This window comes from Meriones unguiculatus, chromosome 2 (assembly GCF_030254825.1).
Source record: "Meriones unguiculatus strain TT.TT164.6M chromosome 2, Bangor_MerUng_6.1, whole genome shotgun sequence".
In the NCBI taxonomy this organism is placed as follows: domain Eukaryota; kingdom Metazoa; phylum Chordata; class Mammalia; order Rodentia; family Muridae; genus Meriones; species Meriones unguiculatus.
In genome coordinates this window covers 115,653,212-115,668,437 of record NC_083350.1, presented here as the reverse complement: position 1 = coordinate 115,668,437, position 15,226 = coordinate 115,653,212, and the positions used below count along the sequence as shown (strand labels likewise).

At 37.8% G+C, this 15,226-nt stretch overlaps 1 protein-coding gene across 8 annotated transcripts in view; it reads right to left on the bottom strand.

The window, feature by feature from the left end:
• Window positions 1-15,226, bottom strand: part of Lin7a (lin-7 homolog A, crumbs cell polarity complex component) — a 147,291-nt gene that overhangs the window by 46,954 nt on the left and 85,111 nt on the right. The gene's annotated exons all lie outside the window — the stretch shown is intronic.

The window sequence follows — 15,226 nt, the reverse complement described above, 5'->3', positions numbered from 1 at the left end:
TAAGAACAGAAATTCTTTCGCTATAAATAGAGGGACAAATTTCCATTGTAGGGTGAATACTCTGTATTACAACAGGCTCAATCAGTTGTCCTGATGATTTGAACAAAATGTACCTCCTACTTTGTGTGTGTGTGTTGGGCCAGGAAAAACAATTGCATTTGTTCAGAAGTTATAATCTGTCCATGTACACGAACTACAACAGACCTTTTATTTCTGATTTTGTAAAACTCTATCAATAATTTTAATATGTTTATGTGTGTATGTATGATTTTATTTCTACCTATAAAAATAAGTTACTAAGTTACGTGAATAGATACTTTTCAAATTTGGCAAAATTTCATAAATAATTAATAGTCCACCAAGCTAAGATAATGGTATTTTTACTTTGGCTTGGATTTCAACATGTTGCAAGAAGTGTTGTAATTGATGATATACATTTATAGTTTTGAATGTTCAGAGCTAAATGCTATAATGAGCAAACAGGACACTCAATTAGTCCTTTAAGAACAGAGGTAAAAATGGTATTCTAGAAAAAAAAGTAAGGTAAGATTTTTGTTGAATTAATGTATCAGCTTTTATGATACATGATGAAATTGAGATGAAACTGAAAGTATGAGATAAGGCTGGAGGCCATTTAGAACAGGTCGAGTGTTCCATTTAATAAGTTTATACCTTGAGGGACTATGAGGTTGTGTTTTACAATAACTTCTTTTTGCCAATCTGGAAAATGTACAAGGAATGTTTACTAAGTAGATTTTCTTCCTTCCTTCCTTTTTGAAAAAGAAAAATTTCGAAATATTTGGCTCCTAATGGCACTCCTTAAACAGCAGATAATACAGCTAATTAGTGTTTTCGACACAACGGTAGAATAAATTGTTAAAACATAATAAATAAAAACTCTTTCCTCCTAAAGTCTAGTGAGGAGATCATAAAATCTTTATATCAGTGTTTAAAAAAAAACTGCTTCATCCTACAAAAACTGAAGTATGGGAAATGACTCTTAATGGTGTAATTTGAAGAAGATATTTGGACAAAAGAAAATGAAAGATTAAAAATGCTAGACTGTATGCTTATTTTGCATTTAAATAATGAAGTTCTAAAACATAGCACACAATGCGTAGAGATTAAGAAGCCCATTTGGCATTACAATGGAAAATATTATTTTGGAAAGAGGAATAAACCATTAATTATTTTCAGAAAGAATGATGTAGAAAAAAAAACCTGCCACTAAAAGTGTAAAAGAATATTTCTTTCTTTTAATTATTCTTGTTTTAAATGCAGGAGTCAAAAATTATTAGAAAGAACACAAGATCTGATTAATTCGCCATTCATTAACCATTTTCTAAGATTAGGGACCAGTGTCTCAATGTGCTTAGCTGTCTCCCGCTTCTCAAGCACACTGGGTTGGGTCTCCACCCACACTAACCCAGATTCACCATCCCATGTTCCCAGAGGTGACCTGTTGCATTAGTCTAGCTGAGAGATGTAGACATGCAACTTAGAAACCATTTTGTGGCTTTGAACCTTGACTGAGTATTCCGGGTGTTCAGTTTCTGTTGGAAAACTGGATGGGGTAGGAAGATCCAGAAGTATGTTACTCCATATTCTGCAAGTTCCTAGAATGACTGTGATTTCTGAAAGTGCATTACCTTGCTTCCTCTGTAGTTCTTCCACAAATACATTCTACTTGTAATGTCTCATAGCTCATTAAAGATTCCCTGTCCCTGTGCTCAGATTTTTTGGTTCTGTTGCTCTCCTTGTGGAGTTCCTGTCCTCTCCAGATCTTACTGTTTCCCACTTCTTTCCTAAGATTCCCTGCACTCTGCCAAAAGGTTGCCCATAAGTCTCAGCATCTGCTTTGATAGTCTGCTGGACAGAGCCTTTCAGAGGTCCTCTGTGTCAGGCTTCTGACTTGTTCCCTCTTTTCTCCTTCTTCTGATGTCCATCCTCTTTGCCTTTTTGGATAGGAATTGAGCATTTTAGCAAGAGTCCTCCCTCTTGGTTAGTTTCTTTAGGTGTACAGAACTGTCTCTGAGATGAACTGATGGGCCTGCTCTTTAATTACCTCCCGCTGAGGGGGAAGCAGCATTACCAGGCCACAGAAGAAGACAATGCAGCCACTCCTGATGAGACCTAATTGACTAGGATCAGAAGGAAGGAAAAGAAGTCCTCCCCTATCAGTGGACTTGGGGAGGGGCATGCATGCAGAGGGTGGAGGAAGGAAGGGATTGGGAAGGGAGGAGGGAGAGAACCACAGCAGGGATACAAAGTGAATAAAGTGTAATTAATAAAGAAAACAAACAAACAAACAAAAAAGATTCCCTGCCCCTGCCTTTCTTCTCTTGCTAATACAATCTCTCCTCTGAGCCTTTTGTCGCCCTCAAATCATTATCTCCAGCTGAATTCCCCTTGTTCATGTGCGGTAGTCTCACCATCATCAAACACCCAACTGCCTGGTCAAGTACCCACCTGACCATGTGTCTCCTGTGATTTTGGCTACCTATTGCCCCCAAGTGACAGAGTCAGGCCAGAGATCACTGTGCAGAACCCAGGCTTTTCTTCATAGTCTCTCCTGTGTCCTTGGCTCTTGCAACTCTCCACCCTTCCACTCGTCCCGATCTTTGTACATCCATATTACTCTGATTAAAATACTCCTCCATCCAACAGGCATTTATTTACCAAAGTTCTTTTGTTTGTTTAAAATTTATTTATTTGTCATGTACACAATGTTTTGTCTGCTTGTACACCTGCACTCCAGAAGAGGGCACCAGATCTCAAGATAGATGGTTGTGAGCTACCATGTGGTTTCTGGGAATTGAACTCAGGACTCCTGGAAGAGCAGCCAGTGCTCTTAACCTCTGAGTCATCTCTCCAGCCCTATTTACTTTAATTGAATATTCAAAGGCTTAATTCAAGACTCATCTCCTTTGTAGAATTGCTTTCCCCTCCCTCAGGCAGAGTTGCATCTCTCCCTTTTCATCCTGGCCTTCTCAGCTGGCTAATGTCACTTAGCTTTTCCAGGGAAAGCACCTCTTTGCTTACATTCACAGATGTTTATATAAGGCCTATCACTTAGCAAATAATTTAGAAAGATTGCCATCAACCAACCAAGACAAGAAAATGCAAATACTTAACAAATATCACAAATTGAAAATAATTACCTTTACTATTCAAATTTGAATTTTCAATTAAAAACCGAGATTCCCAAGGGGAAGAACTGTCTGGATAATTGCACAGGCCCTGGAGATGGCTTGGAAACAAATCCCGGCTGGGCAGCTTTCTGATCATATGATGTTGGTCAGTTAAGTGCTTGATTTCCCTAGGGCTCAATGTTTTCAAATGAAAACTGTGCCTTAAAATGGTAAGTAACTTTCAAGTCTTTTATGAGGATTGGACAAGAACATAAACATAGGGGTTTGCCACGTGGGCTTAGATAAGTAAAATTTGGCTAATAGTGCTGTTACGTTATTGCCATTTTTTGATGTTGCTTATCTTACTTCAACCTGGGATCTTTTGAGGAAACTTCCCCAGGATAAACAGTGTGTGAACAGCTGCACTTCTCAACTGAGGGATATGTTCGTCCTCCAGGAGATGTTTGGCAATGGCCATGGTGGTTAAACAAGAGGTAACTGCAAAGGTACAGGGAAACAATTCTGCATCCAAAAGACCCACCAATCCAAACAAAAGTGAGATGACATTTTAATCATTTTATAATGGTAGCATACTAGGTAGAATCCATCCAATATTATATATTTTTATTTCTATAAAGCACAGTCGAGTGCTTGGTCTTTCAAGGTGAAGTAAGGAACACAATCCAGTGATCCAGTCAGGTCAAAGCTTTGAGATATTCATTCTGCTTCCAATAGCTGTATCACCTAATAAACTTCCTGGTCCTCTCATTTCCCAAGGGAAAAGATGTGTCCTTGCGTGTCTTTCCTGTCAAGGCCATCTGTAAATACCTTTGTCTATTTTGAAGAAAGCTGTCAGGAAAAGACACTCATTTTGCCAGCTATCCAGAAAGGGTTCTTTAAAGGCAAAATAGAAAATAATTAACACAGGAAAGTGGGGTTTCTTACCCTCTGGTTCCCCTGCCTCAGATGTCTGATAAATCTGAGCTATGCGATCTGTAGGCAAATTCCACTGAGCAGGATAGGTTTTGTTCTTAGGCACATTGTGATCACTGTTAGAAGGTTTAGCACAGCTTTACCTTCTATCTCAACATCAGTGATTTCTTTACCCTGAAATGCGCCCACAGATCGCATGTTGTTTTGAATATTTATAACTTTTTCTAAGCCACTAAAAATTTAGATAGATAAGTCAATTAGATACAAACAAAACGACGGTTGTATGTTAGTTCAGAAAGTGCATTTAATCACGTTCGCCAGCTAACATTCCTTTCCACGTTATTTCGTGATAAACAGCTATACTAAGTCATTAAAGGACAAAGTCTCCTTCCAAAATTGAAAGAACATTATTTTCATCACAGATTGGTTATTTAAAAATTTTGAGGAGTATTTTACACATTACTTTCCTTTATTCTAAAAAGCAAATAGACTTTTTATGTATAGAGTTTTATCAAAGATAGACAAGCCAGTACGCGTGAAAATAGAACCTTCACTTTGACTTCAGTTTATCATCGGAGGCCTCCATAGCATTGCCCTTTAGATAAAGTGAAACTAAATGGCTAAGATCCTAATACTTAGTTTCTTTAGATGCACAGGTTTTAGTGGGTTTGTCCTATGTTGTATGTCTATATGAGTGAGTATATACCATGTGTGTCTTTTTGCTTCTGGGACAACTCACTCAGGATGATCCTTTCCAGATCCCACCATTTACCTGCAAATTTCATGATTTCCTTATTTTTCATTGCTGAGTAATATTCCATTGTGTAGATGTACCACAATTCTAAGCAAGAGAGAGGACCCTAACTAAAATGTCCAATCCCCATCCGGAAAGGCAAAGAGGATGGACATCAGAAGAAGAAGAAAACAGGAAACAACCTAGGAACCTACCACAGAGGGCCTCTGAAAGCCTCTGCCCTTCAGACTATCAAAGCAGATGCTGAGCCGGATGGGCAACTGTTGGGCAGGTGAACGGAATTTTAGGTAAGAACTGGGAAATAGTAAGAGCTGGAGAGGACAGGGTCTCCACAAGGAGAGCAACAGAACAAGAAAATTTGAACACAGGGAACTTCCAAGAGACTCATACTCCAACCAAGGACTATTCATGGAGATAACCCAGAACCCCTGCACAGATGTAGCCCAGGGCAGTTCAGAGTCCAATTGGGTTACATAGTAATGTGAAGAGGGACTGCCTCTGACATAATCTGATTTGCCTGCTCTTTGATCACCTCCCTCTCGGGGGGAGCAGCCTTACCAGGCCATAGTAGAGGACAATACAGCCACTTTTGATGTGAACTGACAGACTAAGATCAGAAAGGAGAGGAGAACCTCACCTATTTGTGGACTTGGGGAGTGGCATGCAAGCAGAGGGAGGAGGGAGGGTGGGATTGGGAGGGGAGGAGGGAGGGGCTTATGGGAGGATGCAGAATGAATAAAGTGTAATTGATGAAAAATTAAAAAAAAAAGATCCTAATACTTGAACAGTTTTTCTCTTGAACTTTCATCTGCATAGAAGCTAAACACCACAATAAAAGTTTTCAATGTACAGTTCTCTATCATGAAAATCCTCAACAATATACAGAATCCCTTTTCTAGGAGACTTTAGCAGTCTTCTATTTGTGAACCTCATTTTCCACTATGTATCATACAGTCAAATAAAGATAAAGTACATGACTTTGTTGGCATAGTCCATTATTTGTATTATGCTCTAGTTATAGAAGTTATATTTTTTGTTTCTATTATTACTACTCCCTTCATAACTAAGAGCCTTAAAACGATATGTTTAACATGTAGATGCTTAGCTAGATGCAAACTGAAGATTTCTCTTTGCATTTAAAGCTGGATTTTGATTTTTTTCAGTGTTCTATTACAATAGAATAGCTTCATTGTCTTGTATATTTCCATGTTATTTGGATATTTCTGTGCTCACTTAACATAATCAGGACTTCATCTTCCCATCACGGGACTTGCCACGTTACTCAGTTACTTTCAGAGGCAATTAAACTAGAGTTAAGTGAGCTGGCTTTCAGAAAGTACTGCTCTTCTCCCGTTTTCATCACCAGTGTGTACATGTCCAGCTGTAATTGTAGCCATCTACTTCCAAAAGAGCATAGAACTGTATACACATCAGATGTGATTAATGAGGGCCCCCGGGTCTGCGGCATGTACAGCTGCTCATTTCTCTGCTTGTTGCAATAATGAAAAATGGTATTTTTAGAGGGCCGGAGAAATAGCTCAGTTGAGAACATGGGCTGCTCTTCAAGAGGACCAGGGTTTGCTGCTCAGCATCTACTTGTCAGCTCACAACTGTTCATGACCCCAGTTCCAGGGGATCTGATGTCCTCTCTTGGCTTCCACCAGCACTAGGGACACAAATGGTACACAGATATACACGTAGGCAGAACACCCATACATAAAATTAAAATTAAAAATATATTATTTTCATGTCAAGCCAGTAAAGCTGGAATTTTTTCCTGCTACTCTTGGCCAAAAGAGTTCCCAATTGCAATATTTTCCAAGTATTTTTTCTTTTTATTTATTTATTACAATTCATTCACTTTGTGTCCCTGCTCTAGCCCCCTCCCTTGTCTCCTCCTAGTCCCACCCACCTTCCTCTTCTCCCCCTATGCCCTTTCTCTAGTTCCCTTTATATAGAACCATGCTATCTTTAGTTGCTTTTTGAAAATATTTCTCCAAATGCTGAGAGTTGTTATTTTGTACCTTAGAAATTAGAATTTCCTAATATAAGGGACAATAATGAAGGACAAACTAAAACACAGTTTAAAGAAAAGCAGAAATGAACTCTTTGGAAATACTGTTAAGGAAGTGAAAAGACAAACTGACTGGAAGAAAATGCTTGCAAGAAACTAACTTATCAGACAAAACATTCCTATCCAGAATGTGTAAAGACTTCTTGAGATTCCTAATACAAAAAAATATATTTAAAAAAATCACTGAAATGTTTGAGCAGGCATATCTTCAAGAAAGATACATATGTATGTGTGGAAAATAGGAAAAAATAGTTATGAAGGAAATAAAATTATAATAATAATTAGATCAATCTGCAAACTTACTAGAATGTGAAGCTTAAAAAAATACAAACAATATAAAATGCAGGCAAGAACATTGAACAATGAAAACTTTCAAGCATTGCTAGTGGGAATATAAAATGGTACACCCACTTGAGGAAACAAGATAACAGTTTTCTATAAAGCTAAACCCACATGTACTCTAGAAATCCATTAATATACTCCTACCTATTTGTACAAGACAAATAAAAGTTGTATTCACATAAAAATGAGATGTGAGTGCCAAATAGCATCTTTGTTTGCAATTGACTTAAACTATAATACATCAGAATAGCTTCCAGCAACTTTGTGAAACATGAAAATGACATTAGACTCAGTTAACTCATGAGCAGGAGTTGTAGAAAGAGATATGCATTCGGCGTAATAGGAACAAGTAGAGGAGAGGCAAAGGGCACACGAACAGTGTTGTGGTCCAAAGTTCTGCACACTGGAGTGTACATTATCACTTGGTAGATACATGGCTTTTAACTAGGAGTGTCAGGATTTTTAGTAGATTTCTTGATTCTTCATATTTAAAAACTCATTGATAACTAAAGTTAAGGTATTTGATATGATAACTTGATATAATAACTGAGTTTAAGATATTTAAATATTTATGTAACATTAAAAATTTATGTAAAAAAATAGACTCCGTATACTCTTGTATAGTTATAGGCCAGCTGAATAATCAGACAGCATTCACAGTACTGAGCCCTGAGGTATTTATCACAATATATACAAGCACCTCAGGTTTTCTGAGAATATATTTTAGCTTATTTATGGCTTATTTATGCCTCTAAGTTTAAGCCTATTTAGTAGGGTAGAGTCAGAGAGAAAATGTCTATAAAATTAAGGTTTTGGTATGAATGTGAATACTATATTTGATATGTTATATATGTTATAGTCAAACATAGCAGAAATACATAATGACAGCTTAAATAAATACACAAAAACTCAATTTAGGGTATGTGTATATGTACACATACAATAACAGAGTCTCATATACCCTAGGTTGGTCCCAAACCCTCTATACAGTCTAGCATGACTTTGAACTTCTGCTTGTCTTGCTTCTGCCTCCAAGCACAAGGACTGCAGACCTGGTCCACCACACCTAGGGCTTTGTGCATGACCGGCAAGCACTCTGATCACTGAGTTCATCATCAGCCATGTTTATGGTTTGTTGTAGAAATAATTTCACATGAATTGAAAATTGAGTCCTCTAGCAAGAAGATATCCCAAAGGTAGAGACATTCTATCTTTAGTTTCTTCCATTTTGTCTTTTTTTTTTCCAGAGCTGAGGACTGAACCCAGGGCCTGTGCTTGCTAGGCAAATGCTCTACCACTGAGCTAAATCCCCAGCCCCTAGTTTCTTCCATTTTGAATCAAGGGCACAACTTTAAGTTTTGCTTAAAGCCATAGCTATCAATTTATCTTCATAGTTTTTTGTAAATTCTTTTATAACTGTGGAAATCATTGTTTTAAATTACAGTTTAGAAATCTTGTTTAAAATATTTATTTATTAATACACATGAGCACACCCGTGGGTGACAGAAGAGGACATCAGATCACATGATAGGTGATTGTGAGCCACCCATGTGGGTGCTGGGAATTGAAGTCAGGACCTCTGGAAGAGCAGACAGTGCTCTTAACCACTGAGTCCTCTCTCCAGCCCCATAGTTCAGGATTCTAAAGTATTTAGGTTATAAAGTTTGTTGTCTGGAGCCACTTATTATTACATTTAAGTGGCACACACTGTTTGCAAATCATGACACATCAAGATTCAAATCAAGCTAAAGAAAGGTCCAAGGCAATAAAATTCCAGAGTATACTTTTTAATATTTCTATTAACTTAATGGTAAACACTTATCACCTACTGAGACAGACAAAGCTTCTATAATTCACTTATAAATAAAGACAGCACCAAATACACTGAACTAAAAGGATGAAGGAAAGCATGATTCCTTGGGACTGAAACCTTCTGATCCACCTCACACATTTTAGCTTTCGCACTGTGCCCCCCTCCCCCTCTCCCCCACCCTCTACCCCCCCCACCTTCCTACCCCCCCACCCCTGCTATGGAAGGAAGACCCATTCATGTGACTGTTCAGCATGCAGCCACTGTATCAGTCAACAGCTGAACTGGCGGTGGTGATAGTGTCTTTAAAAGGTTACAGCCACAAGATAAGCTTAGAGAAGGGCTTCCTGCTTTGGGGATGGCATAGGGAGTTCTCTTATTTTATGTATGACCATCAGGCTAAACCAGTCAGGCTTGATTCAGACTAGAAGGAAAAAGCTGTTTGACTCAGGTGTCTGGGCCCTAGTGACATTCTGTAGTCTTTATCTATCTGGAAAGAGGTGCATTAGAGAAGATCTGACAAAGTGCTACTGTAACTTTCATTTCCTCTGCTGCTCTCACCTTGCCTCCTTGGGTGGCGGTGTCAGAAGAATAGAATGCAGAAGAGGATGCAAGCTCTCCTAGATGCCTGGCTGCATTATCTCCTGAAAAGCACCAAAACCTCAAGCCTAATTCTCATTGCTCACATGTTTTCTAAGCTCAGCTTCAAGACTCAGGCATTCTGCTGCAAAGAGATCCATTCCACTTAAAATTTACTTTCAAGGACATGAACTGGACTACAGCTGAATGGAAATCGTCCATAATTTGTGACCAATCTTACATTTTAAAGTGAATTTATGTGAAAATGGTGTTACCAGATTGAAGGAAAATGTAGTCTTAAATTGTAAGTGATCTCCAGCGCCGGATTTAGATGTAAATTAGGAAAATTTGGGGCAAAATGATGCTCTTACATATATAATCATTTGCCTACTTAACTTACAAGGAAATGAACGTTTTTTTTTTTTTTTTTTTTTGTTTACAGATAAAGTTTATTGAGAAGAACATGTTAAGAACCCTTTCTTGTGTTCTTCCATGTAAGTGATATGGAAGAGATACGAGGCTTCTTTGAGATGGATTTAAAAAAAAAGAAAAGAAAAGAAAAAAGAGGATTAAATGTTCCCTCTAGCCTGACAGTAAATGCCTTTCCCTTTGCTTTTAGTGTGAAAGTTCAGAAGCATGTATGAGAACTGTAAGTATGTTGCATAACACATTCCTTAAAACCTTCACCAATATGGAAATTTCTGGAAGTTATTTATAACACTTGTTTTAAGTGAATTAAAATGACTAGGCAATATACTTAATTTTCCAAAGGGAACAGAAAATACTTTGTTCAGTTTTATGGCTTTACAACTAATTATTCTGTTATATAAAAGCAAAATAATTAGTTGTGGAACTATAAAACTGAAGAATGACTCTAATTTTAAGAAACTGTGCCATTAACCTTTATTTCACTGCTTATTTTTATAATTGGTTTATAATTCCAATGGGTACTTAAAACATATAACTTTCATAAGGTAGCACACATTAACTTGTATGGCTAACTTAATAACTCTAAGGAGGAAATAGAGAACACAAATAAGAGCAAATTTCTTCAGGGTCCATATGGCAGGGGCCAAGTCACCAGGGAGAAATATCTTTCCTTGCAGTTCAAAAAGAATATTCCCTGAAGACAGATATTCCTGTCCTGTCCTTGTCAAACAGCCAGACTTTGCTGTGACAGGAAATGCCTGAGCGAAATTTTGGGAACATGTCATTCCCAATTAGTGTAACAGTATTCAAAGTGGATAGGTTGTCTTCACTTGCTTATTTTGAGTGAGATTCAAAAAATGCTTTCACTTAAGAGTGTTTATCTGTTTTCATCTAAAAATTCAATTGACTAGAAATCTCACCAAGACCCTGAGGTACTAAAATCTTGGCTCAGCAATTTTAAAAGTTGCCAGGAAAAAATTGTAAGATTTGTAGAAATCTGTTCCATTTAAAGACACAACATTGTCAGGCGAACAGATCAACCATTTTGGAACCATTAGGTGTCTAATGTCATTGTTATAGGAGCCACACCAGCTAATCAAGTGAAGACCAAGAAAAACCAACTCAGTTACAAAGAACCAACCTGATGATTCTGTTAATTAGATTAAAATTATAGCCAAAAAGGCTGTTGGATGTGGTAATAAAAATTCTGGATACCCAATCAAATTACCATGTTAGATAAATGATAAATAAATTTCTTCTTCATATCCTGCCATCTATAATATTTGATACATATTTTTACAGCTAATACTCTGACAAATACAATAAGGTTGAAGAGGTGATTACAATCCACCAGGGAGGTGTAAGACATTCAGTTAAAGAACAAATAGTAGAATTCGGTTATGTTTGGCTCTAGAGAGGAGAAGGTGAAGAGAGCGTCAGTGGTGTGATGAAAGATGTCAGATAAAACCAGTTAACTTGGACAATGTCATCTGATTCCCAATTTTTAAGGGATGTTTTAGCACACAGATAGATATGTAGGTGTGGTGCTCAAAGGAAAACTAGGTCATAAAATGTAATTTTCCAGTTTTATCTTTTAAAAATTATTCATTTATTTTTATGTATTACTGGTCTGTTTTCACACACCTAGAAGAGGGGATCAGATCCCATTACAGATGTTTGTGAGCCACCATGTGGTTGCTAGGAATTGAACTCAGGACCTCTGGAAGACAGCCAGTTACTCTTAACCACTGAGCCATCTCTCCAGCCCCAGTTTTATCTTGAATTGTCTTACAAACCTCTGTGCTCATGTGAGTCTCTCAGAAACATAAAGCAAGAAATTGAGTCAAATTCAACATCTACTTTCTTTTAAATGTATAATCCTAGCTTTCATCTTACTTTGAAACTATCAAAGCAAGCATTTTTTTTAAATTGGAATAACTTACACATGCTCATTTTCACCTCAATTATATCTCAGGAGATGAGGGTACAAAGAACAATTTTTTAAGAAGTGGATTTGAAATCAAAGTTAGTGTACCCACACTACAGAAACAGCATTATATAATACTCTACAAGTAAAAAACTGAAATAGTCTATAATTTCCCCTGAAAGAACAACTGCCAACAGTTTTTGGCATTACTTCTTATCTATTTGATTTAGCAATTAAAGATAACACTTATCATATTTTTTTTTACAATCTTCTGTTGTTTTATCTTTTAGCCTGATCTTAGAAGTTATGGCATCTTGACACATACATGCTCTTTCCACGTGAGGCTTCAGATCACTCTAACACAGAGGTGCTGCCTTCCATTGGATCAGTATTTTAATGGAAAGCATTCTGTGTTCTCATCTTACCACAGTACAAATAAGGTTGGAAATTACAAATTCCAAACTTTGTTTTCATGAAAAGTTCCTTGGATGGATTTCTGGTTCAAAAGTATGTGCTTTCCGAACAATAATAGATACCAATATATTGCCACTTTTGTGAAGTTTTACAAAGTACAACCAGCATTAAAAACAAAATAAAACAAAGCAAAGCAAACAATAACAACAACAACAAAAACCTCGTCGAGTCCATTTACAGGCATCACTAAAATCAACCCTACTCTTGATGGGGTGATCCAGATGTCCATCACTGGGTGAATCAACAAAGAGAAATATAACTAGAATGAATTACTACTCAACGACATAAAAGGGATGCATCCTTGATTCACGTGACAGTATTTATGGTCTTTATTCTGATGAAAGAAATTGGAGATAGAAAGAACAAACACTGTATAATTATGCTTAATTTGTAAGAAATCATTTATTAGAATTTAGTGCTAGATTTACGGACTGTCCTTTAATTTTATGAGAAAATTAAGCAATGTCACAGTTTACCATTTATAATTTATTACATTTCAGATTGTAAGAGGTTTAGACTAATATCTAGTATAGAAGTAAGGCTCTTTCAGAAAATGTGTCATTGAAAGAATGAATGCAAGCAGTGTTATTCAAATTATAAAACAAAATCTGTCCAATTCATGGTCCAGGTTCATACTAATCTCTGGGCTTTTCCTTTAGCAAAATAATTGCTGGGACAACATCTTAAACAACACAATCACTATTCTGCAGTTAAATTGTCTTGTGGCTATTTTGTCCTGATGGGATTTGCTTTCTGGTACTGAAAGAGAGTTTTTACAAATCCTCGGGGTACATTTAAGTTTGTGAACGGTCCATTCCCAGCGATGTTGGCAGTGACTGATTCCTTCAAAAGAAACCGGAACAGCTGAATAAGCTATAAATATCTTTGAATTTGGATGGACTAATTGGCTTATTCTTCACAAATAGCATGCAGATTTTATCCCTTGAAAGAGGTAGATTAGGATGTGCTGTTTGGAGGTCTAGAGCCATGTCTTGAAGTTTGGGGATGTTGTAGAGGAAGCTGTCTACAAAGCTGATATATTCTAGAGTCACCCTGTCCTGAGTCTTCCTGACACCCATCAGAGGTGGCAATCCCGACAGATGATTGTAAACTTTCCTCTGCCACCTTCGTTAGTAGGCAGTATGGAAGTTCAGCTAGAAGAGGCTGTTATCTCTGTACTGAGTTTCTGTGAATTGGCTATTCTTCCTCAGCTAACCTTGAAAGCACTGAGTCTTCTCATGCCTGAAAACAAATTCCAGAACTCAAAGTCTAAAAATAATTTCTGCATCTGGTTTTCACATTATTTCCGATTTCTAAAGTGTGTGTTGCTTGCATTGCATTCTGTATGGTCCAGAGAATGATTTATAATGGCTGTGGTCCACTTTATAGAATAGATGAGAATCTGACTGTGCTCTTGCACAATCACAATGGTTATGCTGTTCCTTATTCTTTCTCTTGATAATGTGTGGGGGGAGGCTTTCGCTGTTTCTGTTACCCTGCCCAGCTGGATGCTCCTCTTGAAGTGCCCTCAAACAAGCAAGAGTAACTGTTCTATACATCTATTAAACGTCTGTCAAAAGAGTGACAGAAGTTGGGCCATATTTGATGATGATGAGTTCATTCAGGAAACCTAGGCAGATGGACTAGATGGTTTTTGCCTGGACTTCTACCAGAATTGCCTGCTATCAGTGGGCTGTAAATGAAGGTCTTGTCTACAGTAAGTTTCCTTCAGGAAGGCTTATCTCTGGTTACTCTGCACGGAGAAGGAAATAATGCTGGGATTTCACTGCCCCGCTGTGCTATTTCCTTGCTGTAATAGACAGCTTAATTGGGGCCTTTCATCCTCAGATACAGCAGTTGGTACCCAGAGGTGCTTCACTTACATCCTAGAACAATGTGTCCATTAGTTAGGCAACAATTTACCTATGAGAGATCAAGACATCAATCCTAGAAGCATTTCTCTTGGTCAAAAAGCAGACACACCTGAATGTGCCTAGAGAAGATGGTTATGTGAAATGTCTATATGTCTATGAGGTATGTATGCAAAAGTTACTTCTGGAGACATGTTGATGATGTGTATAGTCTTATCATGTATTTTAAATGCCATGGAATATGTTTCACATGAATTTAATACTCTCCACATTATTTTCTTTAAATTTTTTTCTTATTCTCATTTATTATAATTTACTCAATTTGTATCCCGGCTGTGGCACCCTCCCGGTCTCCTCCCATTTCTACCATCTTCCCCCTATGCCCTTACCCTAGTCTAGAAAGAAGAGGTCCTCCTTCCCTTCTATTTCACCATAGCCTATCAGGTCTCAACAGGTCTGGTTGCATTGTCTTCTTCTGTGGCCTGGCAAGGCTGCAAACCCTCAGGGGGGTTTGATCAGAGAGCTTGTCACTGAGTTCATGCCGGAGAAAATCCCTGCTCCCTTTACTAGAGACCCTACTTGGAGACTGAGTCTATGGGTTACTTGTGAGCTGGGGATTTTGTTCCTCTTCATATATTGCCCTTGGTTGGGATATCATTCTCTTCAGGGCCCCCAGGGCTCAGTTTTTTATGGCTCTGTTGGTCTCCTTTTGGAGTTCATGTCCCCTCCAGGTATTTCTATCTCCCCCTTCTTTCCTAAGATTCCCTTCACTATGCCTAAAGTTTGGCTCTGAGTCTCAGCATCTGCTTTGATACTTTGATCAGTCGAGTCTTTTAGAGGGCCTCTGTGGTAGGCTTCTGTCCTGTTCCCTGTCTTCTCCTGCTTCCAATGTCTACAGCATT